The sequence below is a fragment of the Natator depressus genome, chromosome 11, assembly GCF_965152275.1.
Source record: "Natator depressus isolate rNatDep1 chromosome 11, rNatDep2.hap1, whole genome shotgun sequence".
Lineage (NCBI taxonomy): Eukaryota > Metazoa > Chordata > Testudines > Cheloniidae > Natator > Natator depressus.
In genome coordinates, this window is record NC_134244.1 from 24,089,962 (window position 1) to 24,102,376 (window position 12,415).

Consider the following 12,415-nt stretch of genomic DNA (forward strand, 5'->3'; position numbering starts at 1 on the left):
AGTCCATGTCCTTGTATGGGAGAATTACTGACACAGTTATGCGCATTTGAAACATTGAGCTTCCTTGAGAAAATATATGATGTGTAGGAGTACATGCACTTGCACTTATCCAAGGCTACCTTAAACTATGCCAGTGGATGGACAGAAATGGAAGAGAAGAGCATTTCCATACTTCAGCCTTCCAATATGTGTTACAGGATGTTACTGCAGGGGTTTCTAGATGGGATTCTTCTCTGTGGAAGATGAGAAACCACACTCATACTCTGCCTTGGGTTAATTTTTGTCTTCTCAGCTTTTCCTCACAGAGTCATGCTAGTTAGGTTCTTTCAGCACTGAATTTCTGTATATTCCACATGCACCTGTGAAATATGCTCTCTTTATTTAAATGCATGTTTTCCCCATGCTTGTTAGCTCAGATAGTATAAATCAGCTTAGCTTCACTGAAGTCAAAGATGCTGTAACAGTTTACACGAGCTGGGGATCTGACCCAATGTATTTAAAATATAAATGGAGGCTATGCTTTTGTCAAATCTAAATACCTCAGTGTCTGCATTTGAACTGATGTTTTTGATGGACTTTTTATGCACATGAGGGAGCTAGGTATGGAGCTGAAAATAAAGAAAGATCTGGTCATCTTGGAATATTTCCACCATCCAATAACTGAGAAAATGTTTGATGACCAGATCTTGCACTTTTTCAGCCCCATAAATAATTTTGCGAAGCATTTTAAAAAATGTGAACAATGTAAATTCAAGCATAAATGCACATACAGAAAACATGGATACAAATTCTAAAACTTGCACACACTCCTCATAGTAACCTATATTCTAGAGTTGCTATACAAACAGCCCTGAGCTCCCTGCCTTGAACAGTTTGCAATCTAACCCCCAACAACCTATACATATAAGCTATGGATGGGATACAATAAAAGCAATTGACTGAGCTTGTGAGGAGGATGTGCCTTGTTAGTTTAATGATTTTCTGGGGAGAAATCATTGTCTATTTCATTACCATTTCTTATAATGGGGACCAGGGTTTATAGATCTCACAGAAATGTGTTTTGGGAATGACTTGAAGGAGGAGAGGAGGGAAACATGGAAGGCTAGTCAGGAAGGAGGCTTAAATCATGGAGGCCAGCATAGACAAGAGCGTGGGGACAAGAATGGGAGGAGCACTTGGCAGGGATGTATAGCAGTGTGGATTGGGGGAGTATAAAGAGACATGAGCAGAGAGAGGTGAGAACTAACTGGTACAGGGTTTGGAAGGACAGAATGAGGAGATTAAATCTGAGGTGAGGGGAAGGGATTTAAGAAGATGCTGGAAGCTGGCTGAAGCTCTGGTTAAGTTAGATGACTTTTGCAGCAAAATTTTGGATAGCAATTATTAGAAATGAAACGTGGCCCATCTACCATTCAGTGGTAGCATTACATAGTTTTCCACTTACACATGCACAAACCTTGATTAGTGCTAACGGTCCAAAGAGACAGACAAGTATTAATGTAAGGACGCCAGTTGTAAATCAATATTTTAAATAAATTGTTTTAACTGTTCATTATGGAAACTTCATTCTGAGAATAATTATAAGCCTAAAAGTGAAAGTGAGATTTAAGTCCTGTGCTGATGGGCAGAGATTTGGCAGGCAGCATACATACTTAATCAGTCATACTATAGCTTCTATGCTTACGTTGGAGCTTACAATGTCTTTGTACTAAGAAATACAGTATATTCATCCATTATATTTATTCAGATTAGGTCATTTTAGAAGCAATGGCAATGCTGTTTTTCAAAGTTATCTGTAGTGGCTTTAAAATGTACCTGCTAATGTAAAACATACTAACCATGGCTGATGCACATTCAAACAGAATAAGGCAGTACAGTTTTAATATGTTTAAAATGCCAAAAGTTAATGGCATATTCTTCCTGGCTTCCTAGTTCATAACAGAATATATATATTTTTTTGTTTATTGAACCATATACATTTACTTCTACATTATTAGCCCAATTTTGTGGGGCAGAGGTCAAATCCTCATGTCTTAGTTAAAACCCATTGATTGTTGTGGTAATTTTGGTAGAATCAGAAATGCAGTAGGAAAACTTTCTATGTTGCTTCTTTTTCTTTTGTTAAGAACAGGATTTATTATTTCTTCTTTTGACCTATAATGTTTTAACACAGTAAACTGTTTGGCTGATGAATTGCAGCAACATAAATATGGTGTGTCTATAACTGTACCAATTGAATAGTGTACATCAACTGTGGGAATACGTGTTGTCTCTGTGTTCTTATGCAGGTCCCATCACCATCGTTTTTTAGCACATCCTAAGTATGAAGAAATGGAAATAACATTAGCAGTCTCTCTTTCCCTTCCAAGTAAGTAGAAGTAAATTGCTTGATTAGATTATAGGGTCTGTGTATGTGTGTGAATAACTTATTGTGGGAAATTTATATTAACGCCACACCGATTAATGGTAATTAATGTTCCTATGTTTAATAACAAAAGAATTAATAGAAAGCAGCCACTTACAATAAATTGTTGCCTTGACATCTCTTACTAAAAATAAAAATCCCTAGAATGCCATGTAGATTTTAGGAAAGAACCAAAAGAAAGATTAGATAAAGAAAGCAACTCACTGTAACAACAATAATTGTCTAACTGTTTTTTATCTACTGTCTGGAAGAAATTAATGTATTTTATTTAAAATAGTTGGTGAGAATATTTTTCAAATAATATAATCAAAGCTTTCTTTCATATATAAACAATGGGCTTTTGTGTGTGAGTAAGGCTTTAAGTGATATTTAACCACTGTGTGAGTCTCTTACCTAACAAGTATAATGCTCATAAACACAGTTTCTCAACACTAAAACCATTTTTTAATTTATACATAATGCTCTTTTAAACACTGTGCCATCCAGTAATACTTATCAACAAATTTGCCATCATCTGAGACGTTAGCACCCTGCTTACTACTTGATGAAGCAATAAGTACACTGCATCAATTAAGGAATATTTTCCAAAATTTAGGGTTAAATCATACTATTAGTAAATTTCCCAAATAAATAATGAGTCCTTAAAGCAAGATTGTCAGACATATGGGCTGGACACTAGAGGTGGCCAGAGAAGGAGTTTAATGTGACCTAGCAAGCTATTGCAAAATCCTCCTTCTGTTGCTTCTGCTATGCCTATCCCCTGTTGTGCTAGATTGGCACTGATTTAAATATCACCTCCCACCAGTCACCACAGTGGGGGCAGCCTATATGGATGAGATGGTAAGAGACCTGTGCTAGGAACTCAGAAGATCAGAAGGGGGATTGTATTCATCTGGGGGAAAGCACTTGGCCAAAGTGGCCAATATTGAATGAAATTCTATCCTTTTGAAGAAAAATGTACATAAAAGAAAAATGTTGTCAGATGTCTGTGTATTCTGAAGACAGAATCATTTATACTGCACTCTGCTTTTACTATTTTGGTGGATCTGTATGTGCTCTGTCTGTGGCTAGAGTTTCCATGTCTGTGCTTCTGGCAAATATGGTCAGTACTTAACCCAGACTATATTTTTGCACTTACCATCTGCTTCATTCTCACTGTCAAATCCAGAATTTGCCTGTTAGTCATTTCACTCTCAGGTTTTATGTAGATCAGCACAGTAACTAGGACTGGATGAACTGAATGTGATAAAACAGAAACCTAGCTAAATCTCCTGCCCTAAAAATCTGAATGAACCTTTTAGTGAGTAATAATAATAATAAAGGGCTGCATGTGTGTGTATGTAACTTTCTTGTATTCGTTACTGGAATTTATTCTCTGTTACTCTGTATTCCCCTGGTCTGGATGAAATCAGAAATGGAAGTCCCAAAATACTACACAAAAGGCTGATCTTGGGTAATTCCCAATCTGATTAAAAGTGGGAATTACTGAACATTTCACAAGAGAGCCTGTTCTTGCAAGATTTCCACCGTATTTGATAGTCCCCTCACACAACCGGGCAATAACATTACTCTATATATCTTGTCTGAAGGGACCGATCCAGTGCTGGAAATTTGGGCTTGGATGAGAGCTAGCTGTAAACACAACCCAGATTGAGGAATGTTGGTAGGATGGAAAAAGCAACAAGGAACAGTTGGTGAAGATTATACCCACAGCAGTGATTGGGAAAGTGTGCCTGCCATTTGTAATTCAAGTCCTGATTTGCGGGTCAGATTAGATTTTCACTTCTCGATCAGCTGTGGCCAAGAACATTTTTTCACTTGTACCTTCTGAGAAGAATGTTACTTTTCCTTTCACATGAGAATATTGTTAGAATGTCCATGCCTTTGTGCACCTCCAGATTAGTGCTCCACATGGGGCTACATCATCTTTCTTTCTTTCTTTCACATTTTATATTACAGTTGAGTCCCCACTGAGCTAGGCACTGTACATACATACACATGACAATGTCTGCCTCCAAAGAAGTCACCGACAGGTGGATGAGACAAACAAGTGGGTTGGGATGGAAAGCATACCGGGACCATTTACAAACATGCCTTCGAGAGAAATCTTGATCACTTTCCCAGGGGTCTGGGTTTACCCCAGCAGAGGAACTGACGCAGTATGAAGAAGAGATTCCAAGGGAGTGCACATCCCTTGGAGCATGGAGTTTAGGTCTGCACTGGCTCTCTACCAGCAAGAAAGAGCAGGTGGAGGTAGTGTGTGGGCAAGATCAGATGATCAGCAGCTACATGAATCCCTTCATGGGAGGAGGTGCTCAGAGCTACAGAATTTGTTGCAGCACTGCAGCTGCTCCTATGCCTGAGGGGAGAATGATTCTTTTCCCCTGACCCACAAGAGAGCTAATCAGAGCACAGTCCAGGAGGATTAGGGTCTTAGCATAGACTGTTGTTGACTACATATTAAATCGTGCTTTACAGCGAGCGCAGAGTGTAACTGCACTGGCTTCACCTTAGCTCCCAGGTAGAACTTAAGGCAGTAGTTTTGTCCTAAACCAATGGTTTTGACATATATAGTTTGGGAGCTGGTCACCATAGAGATCACGTCTCTTCTCAGCCCTGGGATGGCATGGAAGTAGAAGGATCTCAGTGCCATTACAAACAGCCCTGGAGTGGGCTTGAAGGGGTCATGCTCTAGCCGGAGTCCCTGGAGGAATTCTGGCTGGGGTGGATGAGAATTTGTCTTGACTGTTCCAGGGGAACACATGACAGAGTACCAGTTCTGAGATCCTTTCAAAGGGTTCAGCATGTGCTGGCCATTGGCCGTGGCCTGCCACCATATTCCTTTTCAGCTAGTTAGCACCGACGCGGGCACTAACAGGGAGTTTGTGGGAGTACTTCCTACTGGGAGTTTTCTTCCTCTTCCCTCCCAATCCCTTTATGCTTTTACACCCTGCCCACCACTGTTGCGCAACAATATAGTATATCAGGACCTACATGAATCCCAGACTGCTTATTGGGCTAAATTCTGCTTTCAGCTTACACCATTATAACCCAATTAACATAAAAGGGGTTGGACCAGTGTAACTGGGAGGAGAACTTGGCTCAATATGTATTCAACTCGTTCACGAAATGTCCCAGTCTATTTTGTTCATCTTGTGTTTATAAACCATGGTCTGTGATGTAGGAGGTTGAGGGAGAGACAGTGTTTCAGTAGGCTTGGGAGGAGTGCATGCTTGACTGATTCCTTTGAAAGGATGCAGCATACATTCCACTTCATGCTAGGCCAGCTCGTTGGCCACTGCAGGAGCACGGGGTAGGTTGTGTTATGGTCCCAACACACCACGTCTTTCCCCTCAACCAGAGAGACCAAAGTCCAAGATTGGAGCTGGCCACTCTTCAGGGGAGCCTCCTTGAACACTCTCCCTCTCATGCAATCCAGCCTGCTGCTCTGCAACAGAAAAATAAAACGAAGAACACTTAACATGTATATTAATCAACTTGCATTGAGTTACACTGTGATTGCCTATTAAATAAACAGTTATCCATGTTATATCTGCCACCAGTGAAAACCTGGATTTATGGATGCATGTAATCCATTTATTGTTTATGAACTGAAAGTCCTCCCGGATGTCCCCGAGGGCTGGATTTTGCTTAGGGATCTCTACGTTAGCTGAAGGAAATGTAAAATCAAATGTAGACAGACAGCTCCCTATTGAATACATATCTACAGAGGCTCAGGAACACTTGTTATTCTAGCATAAATTACACTCAAGAAATTTGCTCAAGATACACCTATTTTGTTTGATAGACTTTGTGCAGAGTTAAACCAAACCCTCCTTAGGGATCTGCCATCACAATCATGGCAGACAGGTAGATCTGGAGATGCACACAACTTTGCAGAATGGCAGAAGACCAGCAAATCAATATTTAATGCAAAGGCTGCTGCAGCCCCTCACATGCATAATTTATTCCTACTTTAGGGTACAGATGGGCCTCAAACAAACCCTGTATCCAAACTACAGGGGTGTTAGAAGTGGATCCAAACCTCTCAAATGGTCCTTATCTTTAAAATGGGCCAAAACAAATCCCCATATATCCAATGGAACTGAGTATCTCTACTTTTGGCAGACAAACTGATTAGATCTCAGGACAGAATTAGGCCTCTAGAATGAATTAAGCACCCTTAAGTTAATTAACTGCACTAAAAATATATTATATGAACAAGCTGAAACTTATAAACTTTACAACTTTATTGTACAGGATGACACACAAAAGCCTATTGGGCTTAAATAAAATAATCTGAAAATCACATTATCTTGAGTAGTATAACTGCTCTTGTTTCTCTCAATGAGCAAACATCTTTGACTAAGAAATTTTCTCCTGACATATGATTAAATGCAAGTGATAGCACACAATACTAACATAACAAGGTATGAGCAAAAGGGATTTGCTTTTGACTAGTTAATAAATAGGCTTACCAATTCACAAATTTATTATAAGATTAGCCTGTAATACCTGGTAATCACCTTTGTCAAGCAAAATTTCTTCTATGTTAAAAAAAAAAAAAGGCTCATGAAATTTATAGAAGGGTCTTGAGCCAGACTCACAAGTTGTAGACAAGGATAGTAAGAAGCCTAGACTTTTTGTTAAAGAAAGAAAGAAATACCAATTTAGCAGACAGGATACAGTGTGCAACACAGCGTAACATGGTAGCTCAGAAACAAGACAGTCCAGGAGATCTATCAAATGCCTTAAGATTATTAGTATCATTGCACAAAACAAAATTGTTCTCTGTGTCCATTAATTTTTATCTAATATATTTTAATCAGTATATATGTGTTTTGAGGTGTATTTACAGGAAAGCATGAGTAAGTATGCATAGAAAAGAGACAGGTATTTAGGTTTTAATGGGGGGCTTTATTACATACAGGTGAGAACATAGGTATTTATGGCAGTGTTATTTGCTCTTCAGTAGGCTCTCCAGACCTCAACTAACAGTACCTAACATGCCAGGGCCAATGTATAAACACATAGTCAGAGATAGCCCCTACCCCAGAGTTTACCACTGAAAGTGACAAAACAGTAAAAATATGGGAGGGAAAGAAAGTTATAGAGAAGTTAAGTGATTTGACCAAGGTGTCACAGCAGAGCTGGAAGTAAAGTCTGGGTCTCCTGACTCCCAGTCCTGTGTCCTATCCGCTAGACCTCACTGCTGTATTGTTCAGCATAAGAATATACCCATGTAATTGGTGCAATATTCTTATACATAAATTCTTATACATAAATACATACATATACATAAGTATAAGAATAGCATAAAGCACTCAGCCAACAATAAATAATAAAGTACATGCACACATATTTTCTGCAATAAGGCTGTAAACTGGTAGGCTCACAAATAAATTGGCAGCTGTAAAGCTTTTGTAGACTGGTATAAATATGTGAGTATCTGGTGCAGAATTTTCCTTGGATTTCAGTTCCTTCTTACACTGCTTTCTGGAAATTTGACAACATGAGGGTTTGAGAATCACTGGGGCTTGGAAATGTATCTTGACTAGTCTCTGTAGGAGGTAGGAATACAGCAATATAAAAAATCTCACTCAGCAAAGAGTGGGACTCTTAGAAGCATAAAGGCATATGAGCTGCAACAAAGTTGCTTTGGATATGCAGAGAGAATTAATAATTGGATTAAAGAGAGAAGAAAGTAAAGACCAGAAGTCTTCTCATATGACCCTGCCCCCCTTCTTTGGATGACATGGAGGAAAAGAATAGAATTTTCCATATTTCCATATTTGAGAATGTCTTTCTCAAAATGAAATAATGGTCTCAAAGTGGAAGTGTTAGACAAAAGGCTTGTTTATTTAAAGTATTAAGGGGATCTGAAACTTAAGGTCCTCATTCCTTCACTTCTTATATGATTCTACATAGTGGAACTTGAGAGAGAGAGAGACTTTTCCCACATGAATTTTAGTTTCAGTATCCAACATGCATGTTACTCTGTTCACAATAATCTCCTGACACCACTTCCAGGTAAGGGTTCACCTGAAGAAGTCAGAGACTGAGAAGCTCGGAAGAATTTTACATACTTCATTGCTCACTTTGTAGAATACAGAGAGGCAAACAGATTCCATCATCTTTAAAGTAGCAATTACTAAGCTAAATCCAAATGTTATTACACAAAGACATGGGCAGGAGGCCCTTTGGAAGGGGCTCAGCAAAGTTATAGAGCTGTCTGAACTTGAGCCAGGCAAAACTGGTGGGACCTGAACAAAAAGGAAACATTTTAATACACTAGCATGTCTTTTACCAATCAGTTTTTCTCTTTGGAAATACTTTTTTTTTTCTTGTAGCTGAGTTGAATGGATTAAAGAGTGACATAATGATAGAGTAGAAGAATCGTGTTTGGCCACGTAACAAAACTTTTTAGGTATTGTCTCAACCTTCTTGGTATTGGTTTTAAAGTGTGTCTGTGTGCTATTGTTTATATGGGGCCAACACTATGCTAGGTGAAATAGAGAGAGATCTCTATCTCATTTCATATACCTATATGGAATATTACATTTAAAGACTGATAGTCAAGGTGAGAAATTATTTCTCAGCAGGTCATATTTTAGGCTCTTTGAATCATGCCACTAGAGGACTCTGTGTTTCGAAAGCTCCTTTTCATAATGGGTACAATTCAATCCTCCACCCTGCACAAAGCCAGATTAATCAGGATGTGTGTGTGTGGAGGTGAGGGGGTGCTGCTGCATGGAATAGTCACCGCCCAACGCACAGACAGGCTGTGAGGCTGCAATACAGCTCTTCTCCACTTGCTGTTCCAGTCCAGGGGCTGTAACCATGGTCATAGACACTCGATACCTACTGTACTACTGTATCTGTGTTATTTATTACCTAGTGGCCTTCACTCATCTCTTTCTGAACTCAGCTTTATCTGCCTGTCTATTTGGGATTGGCTCACAGATCACCTCTGTGATCTGGGCCTGAGGTGGGGAGAGTCAGGAAGGCAAAGGTTTTCTATGGCTGTTCCATCTACAGCCCTCTGCACAGGCACCACCAGCTGTTATGGAGGGCCTTGAATGGTCCTGCATGAGTTTTACCCTTTTGTATGTAAAATTTTAAATATTCCTTGCAGATGCACTTGTAGAATCATGCAGTACATCAAATTAGATTGGCTATACTATACAGAGGGGTATGCAATATGTAGTTTAAAATCAGAGCATGTCATGTGACAGTATTAATATGTAAAAACAAATAGATGAGGAATACAGAACATAAAATTACAAGACAAGCAAAACACATGTGAATCATGTACATAGGTGATCAGTTCAACAGACTTTGCATTTAATAATAATAATGTCAATTATAAATCATATCATATGATTAGCTGACCTAATTTAGACTTTCATTCCATATTTTAAAATTTTTATTTTAAGAAATGGAGGAGGAAATCTACCTTTAAAAAAAAAAACAAAAAACAAAAACAAACAAAAAAACCAGTGATAATATCCCACTGACCTGGGCCTGCTGTTAGAGCAAGGATTTTGCCTGAAAACGTTTCAGGAAGTTACAAAAGTCCTTTACATGGCCTGTTGGATCTGTGTATGATTTCCAACATTACACAAAATAAATACCAGGAGACTGGTGTGGTTTATACAAGAGTTTATAGAGAAAAAAATCCTCCCACCAGCTCCCTTGCTGAGGATTACAACCAGGTCTCTGCTGCCAAGTTCTCTGTTTAGGTAAAGCATGGGAAAATCTGCCATTTTTAAAGTCACAAAAGGGGTTATATAGTGGGGGCAGTGAGAATCTGATAGCTCTTTAAGCTTAAAAGTCAGCTGTTCCATTTCAGGTACTATTATTAATAAACCCTAAGGTAATGTTTGCTCTGAAATATGTCTAATTGAAATAATTTACTCTGACCCTTAGAGAATTATGAAACTGTTTTCATCGTGTTCACACACAGCAAAATAATTATGAGATGCCATATGGAAAAGACATCATGTGGTATATGTGTTTCTGAATGTATACTTTTTGAAATGGTTCCCACAGATATATCATGTAGCTAATTTATAAAGAGGAGGTGGATAGTAGTCCTTCAGTATGCAGTTTAAATTTAAAATCGTTTTGGGCTGGGTAAATTTACAATGGTGATAACACACAATTGCACTGATCACAAGGCATATCTTACAAATTATGTCAATAGTGCCAGTAAGTTCCACTGTGCAAAATGGAGTGGTGAAATTCTTCTGATAACTCTCTGCTGTTGCTGGGTGTCATTGTAAATATATGCGCAGGTACAGCAGAGACTTGAGTTCATTTTGCATTTGTAATGCATTCCTCTTTAAACTTATGCATTTCCACTGAAACAACACAGGGTCCAAATGTGCTCCCAGAGCTGCATGCAATGAGTAAATTCCACAGATGGATCTGCTTCTGGTTGTGTAGTGGTAGGAGGCCACTCATGCTCATAGCACCATATACCCTCTCCCAGACCTTGGTGTTGTGCAGCTCTAGGGGTCCTTTTGTGGGGGATTGTGAGGGGATATTCCTGGGAACATGCAGATTATTCCCTGGCCCAACCATATGAAGGAAACCCTGAAAAGATAATACTACTTAAGGCTATGATTGATTTTTTTCCCCGTGGTCTTCATCATTAAAAGGAAGGTCACATGTTTTCCATCAGTATAGAAACCATTAGCAGTGTGACACTATCAGGATGCCAGGGAGCTACAGGGGATAATGTCATCTAAAGCTAATGTCAAGGCACAGACCACGATGCTGATAGCCGTATACTGTCAGAGATTCCCTGAGAATCTATGTGGTTGTCAGGACATTCAGAACACTTGAGAGTTGACACCCTGCTAACACAGAGAACCCTCCAAATCCACATGAAATATATGGAGCTAAGACTATGAGGGGAAACTTATGTTCTGCTCTCCCACTGTCTAACACCCCTTGAAGGTTTTCCATCAGGAGAGTCTGGCTTGGCCCACAGTTGGCAGTATTATCACGAGTATGGTAGCAGTAGAATATCTGTGGAAGCCTTTATGGACCTTTTCAGTAATGTTTGTGAGAGATTATGACACATCCTAAGTATCAAGAGGAGAACTTCAGAAGACTTGAATGTACTTTTTGGATAAGGAGCTTTTACTAACCTTGCTACAAATCTGGCGGGAGATCAGGCTTTCTTGTTAGTCCTATATTACTTCTTGGTTCCAGCTGGGTAAAAGTTGATATGAGAATCGCTTTCTTATGCTATTTTGGTATCCATGCTTCAAGTCCCAGGTGAAAATAGGAAGCGGAGAAGACTGTAAAAATGGGTGCAGGGGGAACCCCAACTTTTTTAACTTCAAAATATGCATAGTTCTTATTTCAGGCCAGTTCAGGTCAATTCTTGTTTCAACTGAACCAGCTCGCCAATGTTTTTTGCATCTATCCCCTTGACAATTAGTGAGAGATTTAAGAGTTCCTGGAGACACTGACTAATTTTCCCCAAAACCCACTACTGTATTTTTAGTGGTCACAAGGGCACAGAGCTAGATGCTGGAATTGCATTGTTTATCCAGCAATAATAGCATTACTATCTTGTATCACCAATGTTGTAATAGACTCGCCAGCAACCTGGTAAATCATGGGTACAATCAAAATATTTACCCAACTTTCATGCTGTGGTGTTACCCCAGAAAAGCCACTTCTGGGAGCCCACACTGTATGTCTGAGATTCAGGCTGCAGAAGTAGCAGCAGCAACAACAACAATGAAGCATTTCTGTGTCTGTAACAACAGTTCTCAAATTACCATCTTTCAGAAATGGTAATTGCAGTAATGACATTTCTCTTAAAAATGTGTTATTCCCCCTAAGTAGTTAAAGGAGGGATTTTTTAAACACCCACACTGCCTGTGGGTCACTTGAGACATCCGTGTTTGATGATTCCCTAATCTTCATAACACTAACCACATATGCTAATATTTACTCACTCTGTCCATA

General features: G+C 39.2%; 1 long non-coding RNA gene across 1 annotated transcript in view; it reads left to right on the forward strand.

Annotated features, from left to right (window-relative positions):
• Positions 1-12,415, forward strand: part of LOC141995567 (uncharacterized) — a 294,953-nt gene that overhangs the window by 199,429 nt on the left and 83,109 nt on the right. Inside the window, exon 3 of the long non-coding RNA XR_012641358.1 lies at positions 2,289-2,368. This is a non-coding gene — a long non-coding RNA (uncharacterized LOC141995567). The remainder of the gene's footprint in view (positions 1-2,288; positions 2,369-12,415) is intronic.